This window comes from Gallus gallus, chromosome 3 (genome assembly GCF_016699485.2).
Source record: "Gallus gallus isolate bGalGal1 chromosome 3, bGalGal1.mat.broiler.GRCg7b, whole genome shotgun sequence".
Taxonomy (NCBI): domain Eukaryota; kingdom Metazoa; phylum Chordata; class Aves; order Galliformes; family Phasianidae; genus Gallus; species Gallus gallus.
This window is the reverse complement of record NC_052534.1, coordinates 51567440-51592925: the sequence shown is the minus strand read 5'-3', so window position 1 is coordinate 51592925 and position 25486 is coordinate 51567440. Positions and strand designations below refer to the sequence as shown.

Sequence of the window (25486 nt, the reverse complement as noted above, 5' to 3'; positions counted from 1 at the left end):
TTTTATATAGAACTTTTATATGAAATACCTATATCGTATATAGATACATGCATTACTCAGACACAAAGGACAGTATTTTCTTCTTCACAATTGATATGCGTAACTGATGAAACGTTTCCAGGAAAGACACAAAAGGAAAAAAAAAAACAAACTTTTTTTGACTGGAATTGCTGGGACAAACTCCTAACAAAGACTCCACAATTCTGCGGAGCGCGGGCTGGAAAGGGAGGTGTCAGTGACAGAACAGACACAGAGTTAGATTCCAGGGGACTAAAAGAGAACCACAGACTGACTGAGGTTGGCAGGGACACCTCTGGGTCCATCCAGCCCAACCCCAGCTCAAGCAGGGACATCCAAATACATCTGAAGTACATGCATATGCAGAGTTATTGCTTCTGTACAGTTCTTGCTAAAGAGATCTCATTTAAACTAAGAATTGCATTGGTCGCATTCATTAGCACTGTAAAAATAGGCTTGCCTACACTACATGTAACATTGTACTAACCTCACTTTCTGAGTAACTAACCACTTTTTTCTGTCAAGCATAGCCATACCTATAACAATTTAAAATATCTGTATCCATAGACATAGATAACATGGCAAGACCATAGGTAGTTGACAAAGCAGTCAGGAAAACCGTCCTGAGGTTTGGTGAGTCACTACTGGAACATCTCAGCATTACAACTAAACAAGATATAAAAATAATGGCTGCTACCATTTTCTTTCATCATAGCATGGCTTTGTACAACCTTTGTATGCAATTTCTGTCCTCATTCACTGCATAGAAAATCAACAAGTTTGAGAAAAGGACCCTTCCGCATCTAGGAGAGCAGCCCACTCTCACCTGAGTCTGATTCACCATCAGTTTGAGGCTTCTCTTCTTAAAAATATTCTAACTGCATTAGGAAAGCTGGACAGGCAGAGATGAAAATATCTAACTACAAAAGGAACAGTCAGTCATTATTCAAATATCTCTCTCTCAATAATGTCCTGACTACAGGACTGCATTTATATTTAAATCAGTGAAGGTCAACACCTCCTTTATGTCGTACTTGAACTCAGTAGACAAGATTAAAAAATACCTTTAAGACTGTAATTCAAAAAGATAGGCTGAATTAAGATTACATACATATTAAGATTTAATTCTTTCCACTCTCCTCTCCTTCATTTCCATCTGCTGAATATTTCCTAAGAAATAACCTAATTAGAAGATTCAGAGGCAAGTCTTCCCCCAGGAAAATCAGTATCTGATTTAGACATACACACCATTTTCCTTTTGCCCTTACAGCAGTCACATAATCCTGCTCTTCTCTACAAGTTTAAAGCAAGCTTTTTGCCTTCTTTTTCCCCCCCAAGGAACACATATGAATGGCAACTACCTCTGTTGCAAGGCATATGGAAGAGCTGAGGATAAAAAGCCTTATATAAGAACTAGCTGCTACTTCAGTGTAGTCTTACCACTAGTCCGAATGCAGGTTGGGCTCTGCATATAACGAGAATTTAGCCTTTCAGATCAAACTTTCAAACTAAAGTTCTAACTGTAGGTTTTTAATAATCAAGCTTTATGTACCTATTCTTTCAGAGTGGGGAAGGTGCTCATCATGAAAGTTCAGTGGATCATGAAGTAGCTGTTTTTAGTTATTTCTAGTGCTAGCTGGACACCAAATATCAACAAATTGCAGTAATGTAGTTTTACTCTCACTTAAAGAGCAGATTAAAATTTCTTTGTTCTGGAAGATGCTACTTGAACTTATGCTCTAATACAATTCACAGCGCAGTGATGTAAAATCAGGTAGTTATCTAATGATACAAAAAATAGTAGACCTGCAACACAGGAAAAGGTATCTACAATTATTTTGTTTTGCTGTGCAGTACAGCTCTTCTTGAATGCAAAACCAGCAACAAGTTATGTTCTGACATTACAGGAATGAATTCAAGTATTAATTTAAGGCAGAAAAAAAAAGGTTATTAGCAGTGGCTCTCCTACTTGTGTCAATATTTAACCCAATTTAACTCCTAAGTGTTTCCATTAACTTATATAAGAGTATAAGTGTTAAGCTAGTTAGACAACCAGAAAAATATTTGCTTGTTCTCATGCATCTTTCATTGAGGTGTCTCTCTTTTGTTGACAGAAAGAAGTCACGCACAGCCAAGTGTACCAATACTGCAGCAAGCTCTTCAGCATTTTATGTTTATTCAAAACCCCACTCTTCACAGCTTAGAGTGGGGTATCTGAAGGTAAGACTACAAGGAGACCGGGAGGGAAAGGAAAGCAGAGAAGGAAAAAGGAAAATGCAGACAAGTACACAGTATTCTAAATTATTAATTCTCTTCCAAAAAAAAAAAAAAAAAAGACTCACAATAGCCTGCATTTTCAAGATCCTGACCATGCAAAAATTTTATGGAAAGAACTGTAAGCTACAGAGTCTTTGAAAAGTCAAGCTACCATATTTCAGGCTTTTTTAGCCTAAGCAATTTTCTTCCTATAAAACTTGCATGAGGTCAAAAGAAACAGCAGTTTTCCCTCCCTCTGCCATATAAGAAGGGAAAAATACACACCTCTATCAATGAAGACCACAACATACTCGGCGTAAGGGAAGGAGACCTGTTCTGAAGGATCAAACCACAACTGGTTCTGCACAAGCTGATAGCAGATGATCCCGCCAGCTATCAAACAGCGGTTATGGGATTAACCTTCAAGGTTACTACTAAACAAAATACTATGCAAATGGTGCTTCTCATAATACAATCTATTACAAACTATACACTACAGAGCTAGAAGCTAGCCAGGCAGACCACCTTTTTGTTTATGTAGTCCAACTTACAAAGCAACATAAATTAAGTAATCTTATTCAAGTGGAACAATTTTTTTTTTTTAATCAAAATTAACTACTCAGTTCCTAAAGGACTGAAATAAGATAACTGGTTTGTGGGGAAAAAAAGCCAATTCCATGGGGAAAAAGATATAATTCTGAGCAAGTACTGTTTTTTCTTTTCTTTCACTCATCTCTAATTATCTTTGTTTCATTCACCTTCCATTGTGCTGCAAGTCATTGAGGTTCTCATCCCTCTTTAATATTACAGAAAAATATGCAGTTTGGAGGGTATCATTCTAAATGAATACCAGTAAAGCTGTAATGCTGTTTTTCATGCCAAGAAAAACAAAAAAGTTATAACAAGCTTAATTTGTGTTCCCTTTGTTCTTAAATGGCTCTCTCTCCATAAATTTCATCCTTCTGCAATTCTAGAAGTTCCCCCCCTGCTCCACAGCAGCTGTATGGCCTGGGCAGGACAGTCAGTCATGCTAATTTGTGATGTAAAGACATCAGTAACCCCAGCAGAGCTGCACAGAAACAGGCAAGCGGCAAAGGCATAATATCAGCCACTGCAATCGTAACTGCCAGTGCATTAATAGAGATGCTGTAATGTCAGTCATATATGGCTATACATTCATAAGAAAATGAGACAGAAAATACATCTGCTGGCATATGGAATGAAATGAAGCTTACATTAGCAGCTGCTCAGCAGATATCCATCGTGAATATTGACAGAACTTATTTCAACATGATATTCCAATAAAGTAACATCGTTAATGTGCCTTCAGGAAAACTGTTTTCAAGAAAAACACCAGTGGTCCTTAAGTAAACTGTCAGAAGCTATTAATTGGGTGCTACCAAATTTATACATTTTGGAAAAGGAAGGGGCCTAGAAATAGGAAAGACAGTAAATTGTTAAAATCCAGCCTACAGAAGAAGTGAGGTGAACAAGCTGTTACATCATTCACGGGGAAAAGAAACCAGAAGAAGCCCAGCACCCTTCCCACCAGGCAGATCAGCAAGCCGATCTAGCCAAAAACATATCCTCCAAAACCAGCAGCTAATTTCCACCCGACCAGCTGCCTTATATCAACTGACTACACGCATGCACAGCAGGGCTCTCCCATGCTGGACAGGGTGCAGGGTGAGAGATGAGTGCCGCAGCAGCCCACATGGCTCTCAGCTGAAGCTGTACTCAAAAGCTTCTCCTCTATGGCTTGCAGCTGAATCAATCCTGGTGCAGGCCCAGCACGGTCCCGCGTTCAGCAGTGCTGGTAAAATTGCGAAGGTGGTGGAGCTGTACAGCACAAGTGAGAAACAGGGGAGGAAACTTGCAAACAGAATTGCCACTTGAATGCTTTCTAGGGTAAAATTTGGGCTGAAAGTTTCTGAACTCAATGTATTGCCCTCAGAAGGGAAGAAAGAAAAGCTTATCTCTAGGGGTGAATTTAAGATGGCCACCACAATGTTCTGGAGCAAAGGCTGGGACACATGCCATGCTTTCAGATAACATGCAGTGGGCTGAAACACCTCAGAGGGATGTTGAAAGAGCTGTTTCAGAGAGGAAAAAATGAACTACCTTTGTTTTAAAAGTGAAAAATTACAACACCAAACCACATATTCAAAATCCTTAGAGCTGAAAAGAAATGTAGCATGAACAAGAAAGTCCTTTCACTTACAGTCCTTTCACTTACAGGTATGAATCTTCTCTCTCAAAAAGGGGTCACAATCCTCACAGCACAGAGAACATTTGTACAATCCACATTTCAGGGGAAACTCACTTAAAAAGTGGAATCGACTGAGTCTCGTTAATGACATTGAAAAATGTTCAGCAGAGCCCCAGTTCTTACCATCTCTTTTCCACTGAACTGAATGCACTGACCTTGCCTGTAATTACAGCGCAATTCCTTTCCCTGAGGAACACTGTGCAGCCTGCAAACATCCCTCGAGCCTGCAGCAGCTCTGTATAGCTCCTAATTATCTTCAAAATCTGTCCACGGGCTCTCTTAATACTTTCTTATGAACATCCATTGAAGTTTTGCTATACTCCCCCAAAATCCCAGTATACCCTTGTATGTGACACAGACTGCAACACTGGAAATAATTTTTAAAGTTAAAAATAAAAACAACAAAAAAAAAAACAGAAAAAGGAGGGGGAGATGAAGGAGGAAAACAGAAGGCACTGGTTTTCAAAATTCAGAAGAGCTCCACATAAAATATTATTTCTACTGGACAGCACGGATATTACAGTCAGAAATTTGATAAACAGTGGGCATCTACTGCAAACCAGCGTGGGCACAGCACATAGCAGCAGGGTAGGACACTGTGTTGGGTTTCACAGTCTTTGGGTTTGGGGAGCAGGAACTTAGCTCTAGTCCTGCCTGTCCCTCAGATGTGCCACAACCAAAGATTTCAGCCTGTGTAGGAGGACTTGCATCCATCTCGCAAAAGCATTGCTTGGAGGTCTAGATGCAAAGGAGGGAATACTCCACACTCTCACATAAGACACACAGAGCTAAGGAAAAGCTTTATCTCTCTCCCATACCTGTTCACTTTTGTTTCAAGCACAACATTTTTCTCTTTAAGGTTCTGGAAGTCTGTGCAAAGCTGTCTGTGATAAAAGAATATTGTGTCTTGAAGACAGATTGAAAGAGTGACTGCCTTATTGCAACCTTGAGAAGCGAGTTGTTATAGAGGCCTTTCTAAAAGTTGAGAGCTTTAAATGAATGCTCTCAACAAAGCAAAGATTTGTGTATGGAAGTGAGTCATTACACTAGCTAGACTTGGAGGGCATCAGATCAGCCGTGCACATGTGCCCAGGGAGGTGAATGATGGTTTTGAGAGGATCTGTCTATATTAATATGCCAAGTGTTGACTGGTCCTCTACAAACAGAGGCAAGGAGGCCGGTAATGAGCAAGCATTCCCTATGCATGGTAATACCATGCTGGGTATCTGCCAAAGAGGCAGAGGGGGAATGGTTTTAAACTAAGAGTGGACATTCAGATTAGATATTAGAAGGAAATTTTTCATTCAGAGGGTGGTGAGGCACTGGCTGCCCAAGAGGAGCTGTGGGTGCCCCATCCCTGGAGGCACTCAAGGTCATGATGAGGCCCTCCTGGGCAACCTGACCTGGTGAGTGGCAGCCCTGCCCATGGCAGGGGGCTGAGGTTTGGTGGGCTTTAAGGGTCCTTACAGCCTGAGCCAGTCTGTGATTCTATAATACACCTTCGTGAACTGGCACAGCAGCCTCATGTTCAAATATTGTTATTCTAAAAAAATATTGTTATTGTAAATTCTTTGCAATTATGATTCACTTTTAACCCTGGCTAACTCCTCCTGTTATACATATAAAACATTTAGATTCATAAAACAAAAATTTCAAGCCAGGATAAGGCATCACAGTACACCGCAGTACAAACAACTCTATGATACAAAATGGTCCAAAAATGACTCTAAACTTTGTTTATAAAATCCGTTTTTACCTTTAACTCAAAATTTAATTGAGATGCTGACTCTTCCCATTCAGCTTTGTCAATCTGCAAAGAGCAAGCCTTTGACAGATATCATTTTAAATATAAAATTTATTCATTTAAAATTGTATTGATGTATCCATTTCTTAACATCCCAAGACATTCCTATTTCATGTAATTTGTGTAACTGCAGTCACCAGATCACGCTTGTTTCTGTTCACAGTTTCAAAGCTATGGAAAATGTCCTTCCTTTCAAACACTCAGGTTTCACCAAGAAAGAAAACAAATGTTATAGATAGACATTTTTTTAAGTAGAAGCAGTATATCTCAGTGCTTTATAGCTAGTGCTAATATTAATTCTCATTTGTTTTCCCACAGAAGTTATGTGCCAACTCCTTGAATCCAATTATTTCCCTTATTCAATCCAAAACTCTCAATACCTTTCAGTATTTTTATCTAATCTATGCTTACGAGATTTTCTGTTAACACTCAGTTTCAGAATCCATGAAGCACAGAAATCCAAAGGGAAGACTCATCACAGCAGCTAATCTATAGCTTCCAGATACAGAAGATACATACACCTGAAGAGCTAATGTACTCACACAGACACAAAAATAAAGCCATCCACATTACACGGGAGAAAAAACACTGACATTCTTCAATTAGATTTTTTTCTTTCCCATTTCCAAGTTTAATCTGCCGCCTTTACCAAGGAGCACAGTGATCTTTAGATCAACATGGTGAACTTTTCCAAACTGCCAGGGAAAAGACTGACTCGACTGAAGAACGCCAGCTTCATACATTTTTTCTACTTCATTATGAAAACTGGAATTCGGGGAAGTAATATGATGGCATTCAGTAAATGAAGTACAACTTAGGTTTTTTTCTGACAAGTACAGGTCACACTCACGCACAAAGGTTGGTCTTTTTCATTACTTTCTTTCTTTTCTCTTTTTGAATATGACAGTAAATTCCTTAGGATTCCGTCACAGTTGCAAATTCTAGTCAAAAGCAACGATAAAAGGAATATGAGGTCATTTCATAAATAATATAATTTTGACCTGAAATTTTAAAGCCATCTTAAAATCAGAGGCCTTTTTTTTCCTTTCACACTTAGAATTACTATCTACTTAGGCAAACTAATTTCCGTACAATCGCTTTTCCATTTAGTAAGTACTTCACAAAGTAGCTCCGCATCTGTATAAAACATAGAACTTACTACACTCTCTTTTTCTGTATGTCTATAATAACATGGTGAAAAGCAGAACAAGGAAAAGAACCTTGAAAGAAAAGAACTAACACAAATTACTACCTTGACTGCTCCCTCTGTAAAATGCCACATCCTTACAGTGGGTTTCTCTTCTATACATCAGTAAGTCTGCTTGCAAGCTGCTAAGGAAAATGCCGCTGCTTTCTCTTCTAAGCAGCTTGGCAAGGTAGTATCTTAATCTCACGGTGTCAGTGGTCCCCTTGAGCTCACAAAGTCTATTAAAACAAATTACATGAAAACACTTTCTGGAGTTCAATTCTATAGCTTAAGAGGATTTGCATATCCCAGTTTCTTCTGAGATTCATGGAACATAGGATGGTATACCATTTCAGTATCTAATGCTGTTATGAAACCCTAATGATTTCTCCATGAACTACTATTTACAGAGCATAGAATAAGAGGAGGTTACTTGGAGAAAACTACATGCTTTCTTGTTAACAATACTAACTAGATTGCACTGATGTCAACACTTCAGCATCTGTCTCAAACAGCTGTGAGCTGCAGTAGAGTGATGCACAAAACAAAAATGATTTCAACAAAAAATACACAATATTCAGTATTTCATAAAGCTGATACGAAGTTTCCGAAATTAGGTAACTCAGGAATGATATTTTAAGAAAATTCTACCCCAACAAAAATGACATTATCTTTCACTTATTGTTCTACCACGTGACAGCAGGAAACAAAGCTGATGAACAGAAATTACCACGTTGGAATACAAAAATTCCCTTCCTAACAATTGAAAGAATGAAAAACCTAAATTAAATGTGGGATAAAACTAGTTACTCGGTGATTCTAAAACCTCAAACGCTGCACTGGATTGTTAACCTATCAACCCTGCAATACAAACAGCAGAATAAAGCCAGACACCACAAGATCACAGACCGACATCCCAGAGCAACGCAGGGATCCAATTACCAGCAGCATCTCCTGCCAGGCAGCCAGGCTCCCGTGGGGACAGGCAGCACATACACTGGGATGTTCTACACTATAGCAGCGTCTGCTTCTTACATAGAGCCATGCAGATGTCACGGGATTATTGCCACTCAGTGCTCCCATGTTTACATTTATCAAAACTTTAAAGCAGAGCATAGCGCAGCACTTAGGGCTTTGTGACATCCCCCCACGCAATGTATCCTGTGACTATAAGATGCTGCTCTCCTTGAAACGGTCAAAAGCCAAGCTCTGCGCTGACAGCGAATGTCCTTTATTGCTGCTCCTCAAAACTGTGCCCAAATTGGCCAGAGCTCTAACAAACTAGAAAGCAAACTCCAGCTCTATCTTCTGTGAGCCCACATGCCATTGCAAATAAAATCGGGATCCACACAGGTCAGCTCTGTTCAACAATTATTACTGTTTGATTTGCTCTAAAGTGCAGCTAGAAATAACTGAAGCTTTATCAATTTTCAAAGGAAGCTTCTATAACTACATTGGTATGCCCTATGGGAACACGACTCTGTTTCTCATAGCAACCTTCAATGATTTAAGCAGCGAGCCCTGCTCTTCCCACAGCATCATTAATACTCAGAGAGCTTCATCATTCTTCACCAACAGAAGAAAAGCATTCTCAGTAAAACACTGCTCTGCCTCGATGTCAAGGAACTAGGACATTTTGCTCTGAGAGCAAATAAGGCCTTGCCATTACCTTTAATCATGATTTTTCCCAGCACTTCACAACAAAGTGACAGTATCTTTGGCTTTTCTTTTTTTGGAATTCTTAGTTTATTCTATTGCTGCACTTTAATTAATCTCAACAGATCCCATTTTTTACACTTTCATTATTTGTATTTTAAGAGCTCTCTCCTAAATCCACATCAAATTCCACAACATTTTCAAGAAGCATTTTATTTGGAAGCAATTTTATTATTTGGCAGTGACAGCTACTGATGTTTCGTATCTATGGGGATCCACCCGTTTACACATACTGGAGCTCTCCATCCTTAGGCGACCGCACAGCTGGCACGTGACACTGTTATCGATGGCAATTTAATGCCTTTATAATACCTTATCTCTTAAGAGAGAAAGTTTTATGGCACAAGTAGGACAGTTAGTATAAAGCAAGGCAGGATTGCTTCTATAAGCCCTTTCTCACTACTTGCAGAGTGGTATCTTGCCTTGAAGGCAGGTATGCATTATAACATTTTTTAGTAGCTTTCTAAGATAGGCGAGTATGACTCCTGTTTTACCAGATGTGGAAACTAAACACACAGGCCTACAAGGAAAGTAAAATGTTCAAAGCAGCCAATGCAACAGAAAGACTTCTTAATCTCCAACACCCCCATGACCTATTCCTGTTTCCTAGCTCCGGTCAACCTTGGTTCCTCTGTTCACTGCCTGGTGCCTGTCTGACTTCTCCTTATGCAGACTCTGCTTATTAAACCAACAGAAAATAAGTACTGAAACAACAACAAAAGCGAGGACTATTCTCTGAGCTGAAACAACTCACTGAAAGTTCAAATGAGCGTCAGAGCTGAGGCAAAGGAGCAGGCAGGACCCACAAGACTTATGTGCAGTCTAAGAAACAGCAAGATAGATCTGTTCAGCTGGGCCATGGACCTTCCCCATGGAGCACAGATGGAGAACCTTCTCCAATACTGAAGGGGAAGACAGCATCAGAATAAGAAACAGGAACATGCCATTGCAGACATCCCGTCTGTAAGCTATGAACCTATCATTAATTTATCTGATATTTCCCTGTCTGTGTCCATCTTTACTACCATTGGTAGCAATGGTAATGGGAGGAGGGCTGGACTAGATGATCTTGTAGGTCCTTTCCAACCTTGTGATTCTGTGATTCTATAATTCTATGACCTTGCTTCAAAAGCTATCTGTTTTGGATTCACAGGAAATGCCATAACCAACATTCTGCTTTTTGTTCTCATATATAAGAATAACCATTAGCATTTGGTGAAACATATCATGTGTCAAAATACTTCTCCTGAGGCTCACTGCAGGAAGACAGGCACACGGGCCATGTTAATTCAAAATGATTTACAGTAACCAAGTGTGGTTTCTATCTCCATCATCAAGAAAGGAGATTTGATTTAGATATATAATTTCGATTCTGCATTTCTACTCCTTGTGTGATAGTCAACTACCAGATACTAACCTTAAACTGATGTCGATTTACAAGTACATAATACAGCAACCCCACATTTGATACTTCTCTTTTTACAATCTGGAGTGCCATAATGCATTCACATTTAAGTAATCGCATAACTTAAATATACACTTATCCAGATTATTTTCATACTTGGTGTTAAAGAACAGTAAACAGCCTACTTCCTATTTTCTGAACTGCTGTATAGGCACCACTGACACACACAGCATGCATCCCTGGCATGGAAGCTTCAGCATTACAAGAGCCAGCCTTGAATAAGAAGGTACCACTGCCACCAGTCAAATCCAATGTCACAGTGGTTGCCAGGGATGGGGGGGAAAAAAAAGTTGCAATACTGTAAAGTATTACATTTGAGGATTATCTTGCAAACTCACAAGTGTGTCAAGCTGGTTTCAAAGGAAACTGTATTTTCATTTACACAAATCCAAATTATACAAAATTTAGACAATACTTAGACAACGTTAATTATAAAACTACAATAAACATTTTGGATACACATGCTTCTAGTATGTTCTGCATTAAAAACTACATTCGTTTTTGTTTTCTCCTGTTAACAAAAGTAGTATTATCTTCAGCTCTTGAACTGAGCTCATCATTTCTGGACATCACATCCTTAAGAGAACTCGTTGATCTTAACAGCACATTTCATCTCCTACACTTTGCAAGAGGAAAACAAGCTTTTTCATAGTTTCTTATTTTGAAGGGAAAAAAAAAAAAAAGACAAACTAAACTAAAACATAATTTTCTGTCTGTGTCTGCTGATGAAAATCTGTTGCAAAAAGTGAGCTGCCCCTTCAAGCAAACCAAACTCAAATATTTACCAAGCAATTTCTCTCATTTTGGTCACCTGAGATACTTAAAATTTCAACCAAAAGTATTTAAGAGATAGTCATCATACTTATTAGCGAAGTTATTTTAATTAAATTTGATGAGTTATGCTGGAGGCTAAATTTACTACAATGCTTAGACTAAACGTAGCACTTAAAAATAGTATATCTTATATCCCTTCTTAGCTACCCTGTAAATACCCTCTAACACAACCCAATTAAAAAAAGAAAAAATTAAGGGAAAAGTTTTGCCTGTGAAAGCCCCCTCTTCCATTTAGGACTTGTGTCTTCGTTGTCATCACAAAACCAAAAGGTCCTGAACCTCAGTTTAAAAGAAGGGAAAGAAGATAAGGCTGAGCTAAGAAGTCAAACTATCAAGAGAACTGCATGAGATATAAGCACACATTCTCTCCTCTTGGATCAGCAGTGGAGTGGTTGCAGTCTCCGCCACTACAGCAGGAGAAATATCAGGCTGTCACAGCCACACTTCAACATGATTTGTCTGCTAAAGCCTTTTGAACACACTAGCTTTATTTTCTTTGGATGCTTGTGTTTTTGTTTGGGGTTTTGTTTTTTCTAAAAAAGGCAAGAATAGATTCTTCATACCTCAAATCTCAACATACACAAGATTTCAGACAGCATCAACATGACATATGTCAGATTCATAATACATAGAACAAGTAGAATTTAGAACTTCTGCTTCCTCCTCAGCCCCAAATTAAAACAATCTACATACATAGCCAAAAGAAGAAAAAAATAACTGTTATTTTTTAAGCTCTGCAGTGTCATGTGGCAGCTGTAAGGTCAGCCTTTAGAAGTTGGCTCCAACCTGAGCAGTGACTAATCTGCTCCCTTCCCACTGAGGACACCAGGTCACGACAAACATCGCTCCTGTAGGACAGCTAATGATGAGCAGAGGGAACCCTCTGACAGGAAAGCAAAGGCACAAGGAGCAGTTTTCCTTCTTGGGCAATGAATTAAGGTCATACAGGGAACGAGCCTGTTGTAGGTTCACAGTGTGAAGAGAATAACACTTGAGATTTATGCCATTTCATTTTGAAGCTGATGCTAAAGCTCTGAATCAGACTATAGCTGTGGTATCACTTTCCTAGGCTGAGTACACATGCCAAAAGCACATACTACAGTGTCATCTGCCACCGAATATAAGGGATGATGCATTAGCTTAATGGGGATGCAGGGTGGGGGAGAATCTGTGCCCTTCATCCTAGCAACAGCATTTGTAAGACACTTGCACACTCGAAGAAGTAAAAACAAAATTGAAACAATTGAAGCAATTTATTAGCCTGCCAATGAAAAGATAAATCATCTGACATCAGAAATGACATGTTCATAAAACCCACTGAGCAAGATAATCCTGTCTCAATAAATGAGGCATTCTTCATACAGCGAGGTGGGAACGTGTATTAGGAAAACAATGTACAATCAACAATTAAGCAAAACAGAAGATACTGATGAAAAAAATTAAGATGGCAGTGATTCCTTTTGTATTATTCCAGTAAAGACCCAACTGATAAAAGTAAACGTTTGCTTTCAAAAGTGAACACAAATTGCAAACACCTGAGAGAAGAGAGATGGTTATCCTCAAGCTAGATTCTTTCCAGACATTTTTGGCTATTACTGTAATTATATACCAGAGCTGGGGCCAGGGAAACAGAACAGAACAGAAATACCTCTTTTCAAACAGCATGTCTCTCCTAGTGCAAAAACTGCATATAACGAATACCTTCATTTCATTGCATATAACACATATTTCCAGCAGTGGAAAGTAGGAAGCGACCTTTACAGCTGATCAAGGTATAGGTTCATCAAAATATGCCTCCACATGCACAAGTTATGAACACACTCAGATGCTCTGCTGATTTTGCTCATAACCACAAAGAGCCAGGGCATTTAATGGAAGGATCACTGCGTACTACATGACACAAAATGAATTTCCATGATACTAAAAATCTAATAAGCCACTGATAATAAACATTACTTTTCTAGCTGAGAAAGAAATCCGCTGTATTGCAGCATTTTCAGGCTTTCCACTGACATCACGTTAGGGAAGAGGCAATCGTCCCAAGGCAGATTTAGACTTATCACCAGCATGACAGAACGTCTTGTTTATAATTAAAGTCATCAGTAAGGATTTCAGAATTTAGAGGACAAAAATCAAACAGAATAGACAAATTACTCTAAGAAAATCTAAGCTTTTGCCCATTTTGTTTGTAAATATCAGAAAAATTATGCGAAAGATATTCCATGCAAATAGGTGCTAGGGCAAATAGCTCTCAAAATTTGAAGTATCATAATGTTTCTTAAGCCTTTGATCCTCCAAGCAACACAGAACACGGGACATCTCTTTATTAAGTCTGAAAAACTTAATATACGAAGGGACACCAAGGCTTTCAGAGTAGCAGCTATATACAGATCTTGTCTGAACATGTTTTTGTCTGAGCAGTGTTTTGACTAAGTCAACACTAGAGTTCTGGGCCTGAAATTTTCCAAAACACAGAACAAAAGGTCTTTGGCTGTCAGTTCACAACAAGCACGCTGCAAAATACACTAGATATCCTGATGCTGCCAGATAAACTGTGCACTTCTGAGAGTTCTATTCTGTATGGAAACCAGCATCTCCCATAACTTGTATTGCTCCTCCTTGTTACCACTTAGGCATACTTTCAAAGAAACAGCTTTGAAAAATTCTGCTAGAAAAGCTTGAAAGAGATGGCCAGAGTGCTACGGTACAGGACACCTAAGAAACATCACAGCACAGGTAGCAAAAACCTTCGGCAGTATCACACAGAGGAACAATGCACAGTATCAGTAGCATAGCCACAGGAGCTTATCCTAAAAGAAAGTCTCAAAAGTACAAAGGGACAAAAGAAGAGATAGGACAGTGGTGTATCATCTTTTGACAAATGTAAACCCCTAAGAGAGCCCTGAATTTACTCAGGTACTCAAAGATGGCAAGTAAGTCTCTGAAGAGAGAATAAGCCTCTCCAAAAATAGAAAGGATAAAGGCAGGTAAACAAGATACCTTGCAAAGAAAGCAGGCAAGCAGCTCTAGGCAAGACACCTGGAAAGCCTCGCACCACAACTTGAGAAACCTAGCAAGGAAAATTAGCATGAAAGAATGTGATTTTGTTTTTCCCATTTCTGAATAAACATCTGCACCAAAACACTGATAAATCTCAGAACGACAAGCAAGGACCTTTTTGTCTTTTCTTATTGCTCTCTTTGACATAGGGAATTTTATCTTTGCCTTTTTGCCTTGAACTACAGCCCTGTTCACCGAGTCTTTACCCAAACCTGAAATGCAAGAAGAGAGCAGACCTATGAACAGTTGACTACATAAGAGAACTAGGATCACATCTATAGCATGATTTTAAGTCTAATCACATAAATACTGTCTCAGGAGGATGGGGGAACAATAAAAAGCAACAAAAATACCAACACTGCTTCAACGAATACCCAACTCCTTCTCATAAAACACAGGCAGCTCCATGCAAAAGTTAAGACTACATAACCTTAGTGCTTAATTCTGGCCTTAATCAAACTATGAAACGGATAAAATATATTTTTGTATCACGTACTATCCTGTTCAAATATAAATCTGAGGCATAATAGCTGAGTAAATATTAAAGAAAGTTATTACAGGAATTAAGATCTGTTCTCCAAAAAATAAATCCAAACATCGGACGAGATTTTTCAAGCAAGAGCAACCCTGCTTTATTCATTTTGTTTCAGTAAACACAGACATAAAGGATTGCGTAAAATGAAAACACTCCCTACACACAAATCTGTGGGGAAAAGACATCTCTATAGATAAAGTTGAATAGTCAATAGAAGTGTTTTCTACTACACAAGAAGCAGAAATGCACTCAGCTGCCCAATCAACCCTTCCATCACAAATGCACCCTTGCCAACAAATGATCGATACAGGCTCATCACTGCTAACACCCAAAACTCCCAGCACACCACATTTTGATTCAGCGATACTCTGAATCCTTTCCTGGATCTCTTACAAACAGACACAGCAGTGCTTTAGTGGAGACATCTGACTATGTGCCTCACATATAGGGACCTCATCCAGGCACACATTTTCTGCCAGTCTTTTCAAAGTATCGCTACTTCAGCACCACTGTTGACAGTTTGCAGACATTAAGAGATACCCCCAGAAAGAAACAATCTCAAGAATAATCAAGAAGCAAAGGAGTTGCACTACACTACTTTTGGTTCACCCTCTCTTATTTTGGCCCCCTCTCCTTTTCTGCATTTTTTATTTTAACCTTTGCACAGCCTGCTCATCCTCTGTTAAGTGAATGTTTGACTCGTGTCCAACTACATGACGATGTCACTTAACATGACCCTGAGTCTTCAATCTTCTATCCAGTGTCCTGAAAGCACTTCACTGGCCTAAATGCTCCTAAGGAGAAGTAGGAAAATAGCATTATTCCCATCATACCACTGAGTAAAAGACAATTAAGCACCTCACGGCAATACAGAAGCTTGTGACAGAAGTGGGAGTAGAGTTCTGACCCCCTATCTGCGGCTGCAACCATCAGCAAACGCACAACAGAAGTAAAACCCAAATGTAACCACCAACCTTAGACTAACACAAGATCATAAAGAAAAAAATATAGCAATCACCAGAATACTAATCTATATGGGGTGGCAGTCACTTTTCAATGTTACATTTATGCGGCAGTAACCTCTCACAGGCTGCTTCGCCTTCCCAATCACAAAGACACGGCTGCAGCACAGACCAGACATGCAGAGGCAGTACTTTGAACACACACCAGGAATTACTGGAATACCTGAAGTTATCTGGCAGATAAGTGGGACTTTCCCTACACAACCGATTGTGAAATTTGATCCACAGGACTCACACGCTTATTTATTAGGAAGGACTGGATAAGATCCCAGAAGTCATTAGGATGCCTCAAATGAATGTAAAAGACTACTAAAATTAAGTGAAAACAGAACAGAACCCTTTTCTAAAAATAGATCTCACTGTGCAGCCAAATGTGTGCGCGTGCAATTGTTGATTTCTTTCTAAGTCGGAACAACTTTCCAGCTAGATTTTCAGATCAGCTAACATAACGAGGTGCTCTGAAACAAAGCAACGAAAGGCATTCAAAAATGTCACTTGGGGCAATCAAAAGAGAGAAGGAACTGAGCATTACCAGCATTTAAACATCTTTCACTGAATGCTTTCACACTGGTCCTGCCAGTGAAAAAGCAGTAACACAAACGTCTTAAAAATATTCCAGGGGAAAAAAAAAACAAAAAAAAAAACAACTATTTCAAGAGCTTGGGTAAGTGTTAGGCTCAGAAAGCAATTAAACCTTAGCCTACATACCAACTGAAAGAAGTAAACATAAGTGAAAACAGTCATTTCCACACTGGTATGGACACTGAGCCATCAGGTGTCATTAATCAATGTGACAGTGCGGCTGGAGGCAAATCAACACGATCTAAACTCTGATGACACATCTGTTCCATTACATCTTTCTTTACCAAAACTGAGCTACTAGGAGATGATCTACTCCTGGAGACACACTATGAAAACTAGGTTACTATCGCCCATGCAGAGGTCCCACTATTATTTAAGGAGAGTTTTCATTCTCTGTCAAACATGAAGAAAACCAATCATTTCCACCAATAAAAATTCTCAGGTTCCACTCACTCTTGGACAAGGAGGGAGAACACAAATTCAAATGCAAACCAGAGGACCAAGTTTCAATGAGAAACGCTATTTTTAAACCAGTAAGAGCTTGTTCTGTCACCACAGCTCTGGACAATCGAATCACAAATGTTTTCTCTCCAAACCAACGAGAAGTTTCCTCACACCAGAAGTATTTAAAATAAATTCCAAAGGGGAAGGGGATGATCGAAGTAAGTAAACTACCCAACCTTTGGAATAATCTCCCTCTGACAGTGACTGAAGACTTTACTTTCGTGTCCTGTGAAAACAGAACACTATCTTTTACAAAATCTTTAAGCATTACTGGTCACGTTTAGCCCAAAACAACCACTATTCTGGCCATCTGCTCTCTATATTAATAACTATCGCAGAATCCTCCAAGAGAACTAAAAACAAAGCTGTATAATGAGAATATCCAATATAATCTTCTTCATCACCTCCCATGCTACAATGTCAGTGGCGGCTCATTTATCTCCTTTGCAGAAAGAACAATTCCAAGCCAACTGCTTTATTAATAAAAATAAGTACTTAACCTTTTGAGAATGTAAGAGGGGGACTAATATTGCACAGGCATACTCCCAGCACTAGTACTGAGCTCAAATACTTCTTCATACAGCGTACTTTTCTCAGTCTCATCACAAGGTCCAGCGAAGACACCGAAATGCAAAAATTCTCTTTGTAACTCTGGGAAATTACATACACTGGATCAAACACGTGTTCCATTGTTATTCTACTGCTATAAAGAAAGAATGGCTCCTCAGCAGGTTGGTGAAATCTGGAAAGAATCCACCTCTGAAAAGTCTGTAGTTCATAGGAAGAAAACGTAATCACTTAATCCTATGCTTTGTATTCGCTTTTAATAGAACCTATTGCTGCACAGAAGTTTTTTTGTTCAGCAAAACAGACTAATTCTTGCTCATGATGGCCTACTATCATAATAGGGCTTACTATAGCTAACTTAAAAAAAAAATTCCTCTTTTTAAATAAAAAGTCCACTTTGGAAAAGCTGCAAATGGTTCCAAATCTCATATCAGTAACACGAGGTTTTTTAATTTTATCTCTTGATCATTCATTCAAGACAGCAGATTTTCACTGCTTAGCTTCCCATGCCATTGTAAGTCTCAAATGCATTTATTTAAATCTCTCTCCTAGAATTCAACTACCTTTATCACTTTGTCTAATTAATTCTCTAAAGTCACCAGACAATGGCAGCTACATCCCCACTTTCTGTTCTGACAAATAAAAATAAAATAAACCCGTGGAATGCAGGCCCATGAAAGATCTTTGCCTTAAGCATCAACAAAAACATCTTTAAAAATCTGCTAGTAAACAGTAGCACTGAAAAGGAGGAAGGAGGAATCCAAGCCTACAAGTCTACATCAAAGTGGGAAGGTCCCAGGAAGGTGGCAGAGCCATCAAACCCACCTGATTTATAATACTGTTTCTTAACAGAGGAAGCACAAATTCAAGAAGTAGGGGCTGCAGGAGAGAGCCATTTCATTACATGCTGTTCTGTTTCCAACTATTCAGGAATGTCTTGCAATGTTTTGTAGATAACACTGTGACAAATATGGGTATAATACCTGTCCTCTCCTACACTGCTATGGAAATTGAACACTAAGAGCTGAATCAAAACTTTCTCCATTCTTATACACATTCACAAATTCAGTCATTACCTTTCAGAGGCTCACAACCTTTCTGCAGATACAATTCATACACAGATATCAACTCCGTAGTCTTTACAAAAAGATACATTTTTAAGTGAAAAGCGGTCTGTGAAATGGAACCAGAGAACTGCTGAAGAGAAATGCAAGGTATTAGCAAATAGGACATTACTAAAAGTGAGAAGATGGAAGACTTATTTCCCAGTAAGATAAAGAGTCTGCGCATGTCTGACATTCCAGATGTACACACAAAGCAGTCAACCTCATCCATACAAGTTTGATAGCAAATTTTACAAATTAAAAATAGCAAGCATTTTAGGTTAGGTGGCGGAGTCACCAACCCTGGAGGTGTTCAAGGAACATGTGGATGTTGTGTTGAGGGACATGGTTTAATGAGAATCATTGGTGATGGGCGAATGGCTGGACTGGATGATCCTGTGGGTCTTTTCCAACCTTGGTGATTCTATGATTTGCACTGTGCAAAATGAAGGGAGTGCAAGATTATTGCTTTTAACCTGCTAACAGTGGAACAGTGTTGGGGGGGGGGGGGGGTTGGAATTAGATGATCTATTAAGCCCTTTCCAACCCAAGTCAGTCTGTGATTCTAACTAGAAACAAACAACTCTGTTTCCATCACTCTTGCACCAGTAGATGCCGCAGATGTTAACGTCTCTGAGGGTTCAAAAAGAGATTGCATAAATTCACCACAGCTATTAAAAACCAAATGATTCAATACCAAATTGTCTGTTTAGAGATCTCTAAGCTGCACTCTGTTAGAACCTAGTGAAGCTTCCTTCAGACATCCAGCTATCTGCACGCCCTGGGCACCTGCTATCACTCACCATCAGAACAAGATAAGCATGTGAAAAACACCTCAGGTCCAAGCTCATTCTTGGTCTGTTTTTCTTTCCACGGGAAAAAATGAAGGTAAAATATCTAAAGCTGGTGCAACACCTACACTACTCAGTTCCCTCATTTTCAAGCACTATGTAGGGCACTTGTATGGCAGCCAAGATATTTATATAGCAACAGTTCTTAATATACTTGCATCACTCACGAGAGCTGGGGAAGGCACCGCAAATAGATAACTCTTCCTCCTTCTCCCTTAGCCGAATTCACTCCCCCCTTCCAGTTTTACTTAACACTTAAAATAGCTTTCTGAGTAACATTTGTTAACATAGTTAAATTTGTTAACAATAGTTAACACAATGTTAACTACTATCCACAGCATATATTATCTACAAGGGAGGATTTGTCAGCCTCCCTTCCACGTACTTTACTCAGGTATTAGACAGGTAGATCTTTGGGGCTGCATTCTATTTTTTAGTTATTTATGACTAACAGGATTTCCTAGAAGTCATTCCACCATTCTGACAGAGCAGGGACTCGTTCTTTACGAAGCACAGCCAGCAACACTTAGCTGCAAAGCAGAATGAGGCTCCCACTGCACTGGGTACTGCAGCAACACAGAACAAAAAAGAGCACGTGTAGCTCTTGCAGTATCCCCTCTCAATGCAAGAGCATCACAAGTCAAGGTCTTTCTCCAACTAAAGAACCCCTGTGGACCACAATCCACTGCTGGCACAGCGATCAGCCCACCTTTGCTTTTCATTATGACTTTGTTTCTGCTCATCTCCAAAACTACTGCTCTTCAACAGCATTCCTAACACACATGAAGTATCACAGAATGGCCTGGGTTGAAAAGGACCTCAAAGATCATCTGGTTTCAACCCCCTTGCTATGTGCAGGGTCGCCAACCACCAGAGCAGGCTGCCCAGAGCCACATCCAGCCTGGCCTTGAATGCCTCCAGGGATGGGGCATCCACAGCCTCCTTGGGCAACCTGTTCCAGTGTGTCACCACCCGCTGTGTGAAAAATGCCACTCTTGTTTTGTACTGTATCCAACATCGGAATCCTCCCTATGTTTTTCATCTGCTTAAGTGGTGCCAGGTAGCACCAGTGAAGTATATGCAGTAATTTTCTTCAAATAGCTGTGTGAATAGATATGGGTTTGGCCTCCTTCCAAATTTTACTTAGCAATTATTATTCAAACTAATGGAACAAGAGGTGTTTGAGGATTTTATTTAGAAATCAGTTTAGCTGACAAGATATTTCCTTCAGCAAACATTTAACAAGAAGAACGTCTTCACAGGAGAGGAATTTATTCCATCACATGTATAAAGCAAAAGAATAAATGATACTAGTACTGAAAAGTGCCAGATTTCTTATATTCTAATGGGCAAATTAATCTTCAAATACATGTTTTGCAAAGAGTATTTCGCACTAGACAAGGGCATCAGTGATGATTTAAGCCCAGAAAACTAGGAAAGCATGTACGACTCCTAGCAGGGTGGGATCTGCTGGCACTGAAACTATGCAGAGGGCAACAATCAAATGAGCCAGGATCCCCACGTCATGCAAAGGGCCCAGATTTCCAGTGGGAGGCTCTCGAGGACAGATGTGATATGTCCTAGCTATCAAGGATTTGATGTACAGCTGAGGAGTACTAAGGTTTTTCACAGAATAAGCACAAAACAAAAACTATCAGAGATCGTTTTAAAAAATTAAAATTTTAAGTACTATAAAAATAAGTAAACGAGGACATTAATTAGAAATAACACAAATCAGACAACAGCAGAAGAAATAAATAAGCACGGATGAAAGCAACAGTCATGCCACTCACCACCCCCTCCAAGACTAGAGATGTTGAGTCACAAAAGAATGACCACACAAATAGGCCAACAATTGTCATCCATGAAACTGGACCTCTTGAATCTTTTTCCAAAATAATCTGAATCGACATAGATCTAACAAGTCTAGATCCTGCCGTGCCTACAGGCAGACTCTGTTTTAACATGGAGACAACTGAAATCACTGATTTCAGTGCTTGCTGCCTGCAAGCACTTTATTACCGCAGGGAAGTCCTACTATCCCCTCAATGAAGGGTCTACAATTCATACATAAGTTACATGAGTACGTTTCTGGACAGTATCACACACAAGGAGTTCCCATGCAAATAAAACTATAACACCGCTGTTAGAAAATCCTTTGTATTTCCTAGTAACTATTGTTATGCCTAAATGATGATGTTTCCATTGTTTCGAACTAGAAAACAGAAAACAATTTCTTTGTGCTACTTTGGAAAGTATCAACACGGTGTAAGAGATCTCAAGTCCTAAACTAGATTGCCTATTAAAATGCGCCAATAATAAAACTAGTGATAATCTGCACATCAAAATTGGTAGAGATAGCTGAGGGGGAAAAAAAAACCAACACTATTTTAGAGGGTGCACCTCACACTTCCTGTGTCAGAAGTTTGTTTTGCTTCCAGAAGCAGTACAAAAAAATGGGATGCTTAAGGAGAAGAACCAGTTCCAGTCAATAGCAACAAAAGAGCAAGATTCCCAATCACTACCTCTCACCAGCTCTGCATGCTGAAGAGGAAAAAAGCCAAGAAGATGGAATGGTTCTGGCAATACAAGTAATTCACTCAAAACTTCCCCCCACTTCTAACTGAGATCAAAAGACGTGTACAAACCCTCTCTGCAGCCAAGCTCCTTGGTAACTGGAGGCATGCACCATGATTACTTGGAGCCTCTTAAGAGAAACCTGTCCTGAATCATTCTCTAACTCATCCATGAATTTGGTTAAGCCTTCTGCAGGATCTCTTCCAACATGAAGCAGAGAAGCCTGTTCTACCTAGCAGCAAGCAAGCTTAGCTCCCAGCCTTGGCGTGGGAGGTACAGTACAAAATGACCTCGGGCACATAAAGCAAAATAAAAGCGCTACAACAGAAAACTGTTGAAAACAAATGTGAGCTTGTGGGGTTTTATCATAAGGAGATTGGCTTTTTTAATCAATACCTGATTTTTTAACCTCTTACAGAGTTTCTCAGAGCAATCACAGTTGGACAATGACATCTTTATGAGCGCAGGGTGAGGACCCTCAGATAAGAAAATCATAATTACATTGAATTCTTCTGCATGGCGTTTGGAAACCTACTAATGAAAAGCACTGTTAAAAGCTGTACGTTCTAAGTAAGCTTAATAATAACATGAAGCACGAACTATTTTCTTTTCCTAGATGTTAATTATAAACAAAACTAATTTTATTTGGAAGTTCAGCAGAAGCAATCATTTCTGTGATGAGAGGATTCGGGGAGCTAACAGGATGTAAGCTTGCAACAGAACCATCTGAATCTATGCAGCAACTTACTGAAACGAATACAGAGAATGAACCGCCCATTGGGAACTCAGTATAGCTCCCAGAACGAATAGGCTATTTCAGAATAGTGAAATACGGGAAGGGCTTTAGAATAAACACCTGTTGAGTAGGTGAGAACAAATTCCACAGGCTGCCACTCAAAGCAGCGATGTATTGTACAAAACAATCCACTTGCTCTAAAAGTCATTCACAACAGCAATAGCTGGCAGTCTTCGGGGCTGTTTTTGATTTTTAAAGCACCTACCTACACACACAGACCGCAGCCCACTGCTTCGTTTCAGCCCCACAAAAATTGATAATCACCTTTTTATAAAACACCACTGGGGGCAGTGCAAGATAGACAATTTTTGGATATAGTTCCATCTCACTTGGCTCTCATCACCTGTAAAAAAACCGAGGCCCACTTGCCCACGTTTCCCTTGCAAGAGCTCTCTCGGGTTAGGGGCTGCTGGCACGAAGCTACTTCTCAAATCAGGACTGCAGGATGGAGTTGCGAGCATCCCCAGGGATCACCATCAGTTTGCTATTGCAGAAAAATCTGTGATGGTACGATTGAAGCAGCGTTACCAGGAACTGTGATGCAAAGAGAAATCTGTTCTGTGACGAGCCTTTTCCTTTTTCAAGTGAGAACTGGCTAAGCCTTCAACAGAAACAGTTAAACCTTTGTGGCTCACATTCACATAGTCATCTTCAAGGGTGCCAGTGCCGTATAACGGCAAAACACCGGCTTTTCCGAGCAAGTGCTCGGTATTCTGCATCTCATTAGTCAAGATAGTTTAGGGCTTCAGACTCGCATTTCACAAATCGTTTTTAAAGACAGCCATTAAGCAACAACTGTGCTGTTTACAGCTGCCGTGCGGAACGCAGCAGCAGCACGTACCTCTTACCTAACCTACCTACAGCACGGCGCGCTGCCCACCCACCGCTGACACCGGGACAGGCGCTCTCAGCCCGGCAAAATGAAGTCACCGACGAAAACGACACGGCTGCAATCCCCCTTTTTAAAGAAGCAGAGAAAGATCTTCTCTACTGAGGCCTTTGTCTGGTCCTTCCCCGAGATATCGCGGGGCTCCGAGCGCCCGAACGTACCGATAACCCGGGCGGCCCTTCACCCCGCGTTCCCCCGGGGCACCCGGGCGCGCTCCCCGAACCGCCGCTGTGAGAAGCAGGCACCCAGCGGCACTCGGAGCCGCCGGCCGCTTCCATTCTACGCTGTACTACCCGGCCCCGGGAACAACGCCGGCCGGGCGGACCCCGACGCTTCCCCGGAGCCCCGCGGGACGCCCGGGAGCCCCGCACAGAGGGACGGGGAGCGAGCAGGGCCGAAGCGGCGCCGACGGCATCGTACCCCGAGCGCCGCGCTGCCGGCCCGGCCCGGCCCGAAAGAGTCCGCCCGCTCCCCTCCGCACCGCCCGCGTCGGGCGCAGCCGGCACCGGAGAAAAGCGTACTACCCGGCCGGCCTCAGGCTAATCGGAGCCGATCGCCAGGGACGGCGGCCCCCGCCCCGAGCGGGCTGCCCGCCCGCCGGAACAAAAGGACAACGGCTGAGGAGCTGCCCACCCACCCACCCCCGCCCCGCCGCGGGGACCCCCGCCCCGCACTCACCTCAGCGCAGCGGGCGGCGGCCGCTCGCAGCCCCGCGCTCCCTCCCCGAGCCCGCCCCGGCCCCGCGGCGCCTCCCCCCACGCCCTCCCTCCCGGCTCCGTCTCTCACCGCTACCGGAGCGGCTGCGGCAGCGGCGGCGGCGGCGGCGGCTGGGCCCGACTCCCCGCCACGTGACCCCGCCGCCACGTGATCACCCCGCTTCCCCGCGCCGGCCCCGCCCCCGCCGTGCGGCGCCGCGGGCCCAGGGCCGCCCCCCCCTCAAAGGGCCCTCCTCACGGACGCGGGGCGGCGAGGCTGACGTCGCGTCGTTAGCGGGAGCTCTCCTTCGGGGCGGGTTTTGAGGCGCCGAAGCCGCTATCGCTGAATTCTTTCCTCGTCTCCCGGGTTCAACTCGAGCCAGCTGTGCCTTGGGGGGGGGGCGACAGCAAGCTCAAACGCAACCCCTGAGCCCCGCGACTGGAACCCAGGGGCATCCTAGCAGCTGACAGAGCCCCAGCTTCCAAAGAGAGAGCAAAAGACAAAACTTGTAACGTTTATAGCAGCAGCACATGCTGGTTTAAGTTGCCTACCAGGATGCTGCTGCTCCATACACAGACACGTTACAGCATCACGATGACTGCATCACATCAGGTCTTTTGCAGCTGCTGTTCTGTACACCTGTGACTTACAGTGCACTCTTGGATAGTCAAGCATGCTAAAACACACTCAATTCACACTCCAAACTATTTTTAAATAAACAAAATACATAAAAGCGAGAGAGAACTCAAGAGGGAA

At 41.3% G+C, this 25486-nt stretch overlaps 1 protein-coding gene across 4 annotated transcripts in view; it reads right to left on the bottom strand.

Annotated features, from left to right (window-relative positions):
- TULP4 (tubby like protein 4) overlaps positions 1-24880 on the bottom strand; it is a 142665-nt gene extending 117785 nt beyond the window's left edge. Inside the window, exons 1-2 of one of the 4 annotated variants that reach the window (XM_040698455.2) lie at positions 24821-24880; positions 24003-24103 (exon numbers count right to left, since the gene is read on the bottom strand). The gene's annotated coding sequence lies outside the window, so the exon portion shown is untranslated. Of the gene's footprint in view, positions 1-844; positions 14619-24002; positions 24104-24454 lie in introns of all 4 variants that reach the window. The other 3 variants (XM_046939717.1, XM_040698456.2, XM_025148879.3) reach the window with 3 other exon arrangements.
- Between the last annotated feature and the right edge of the window lie 606 nt (positions 24881-25486).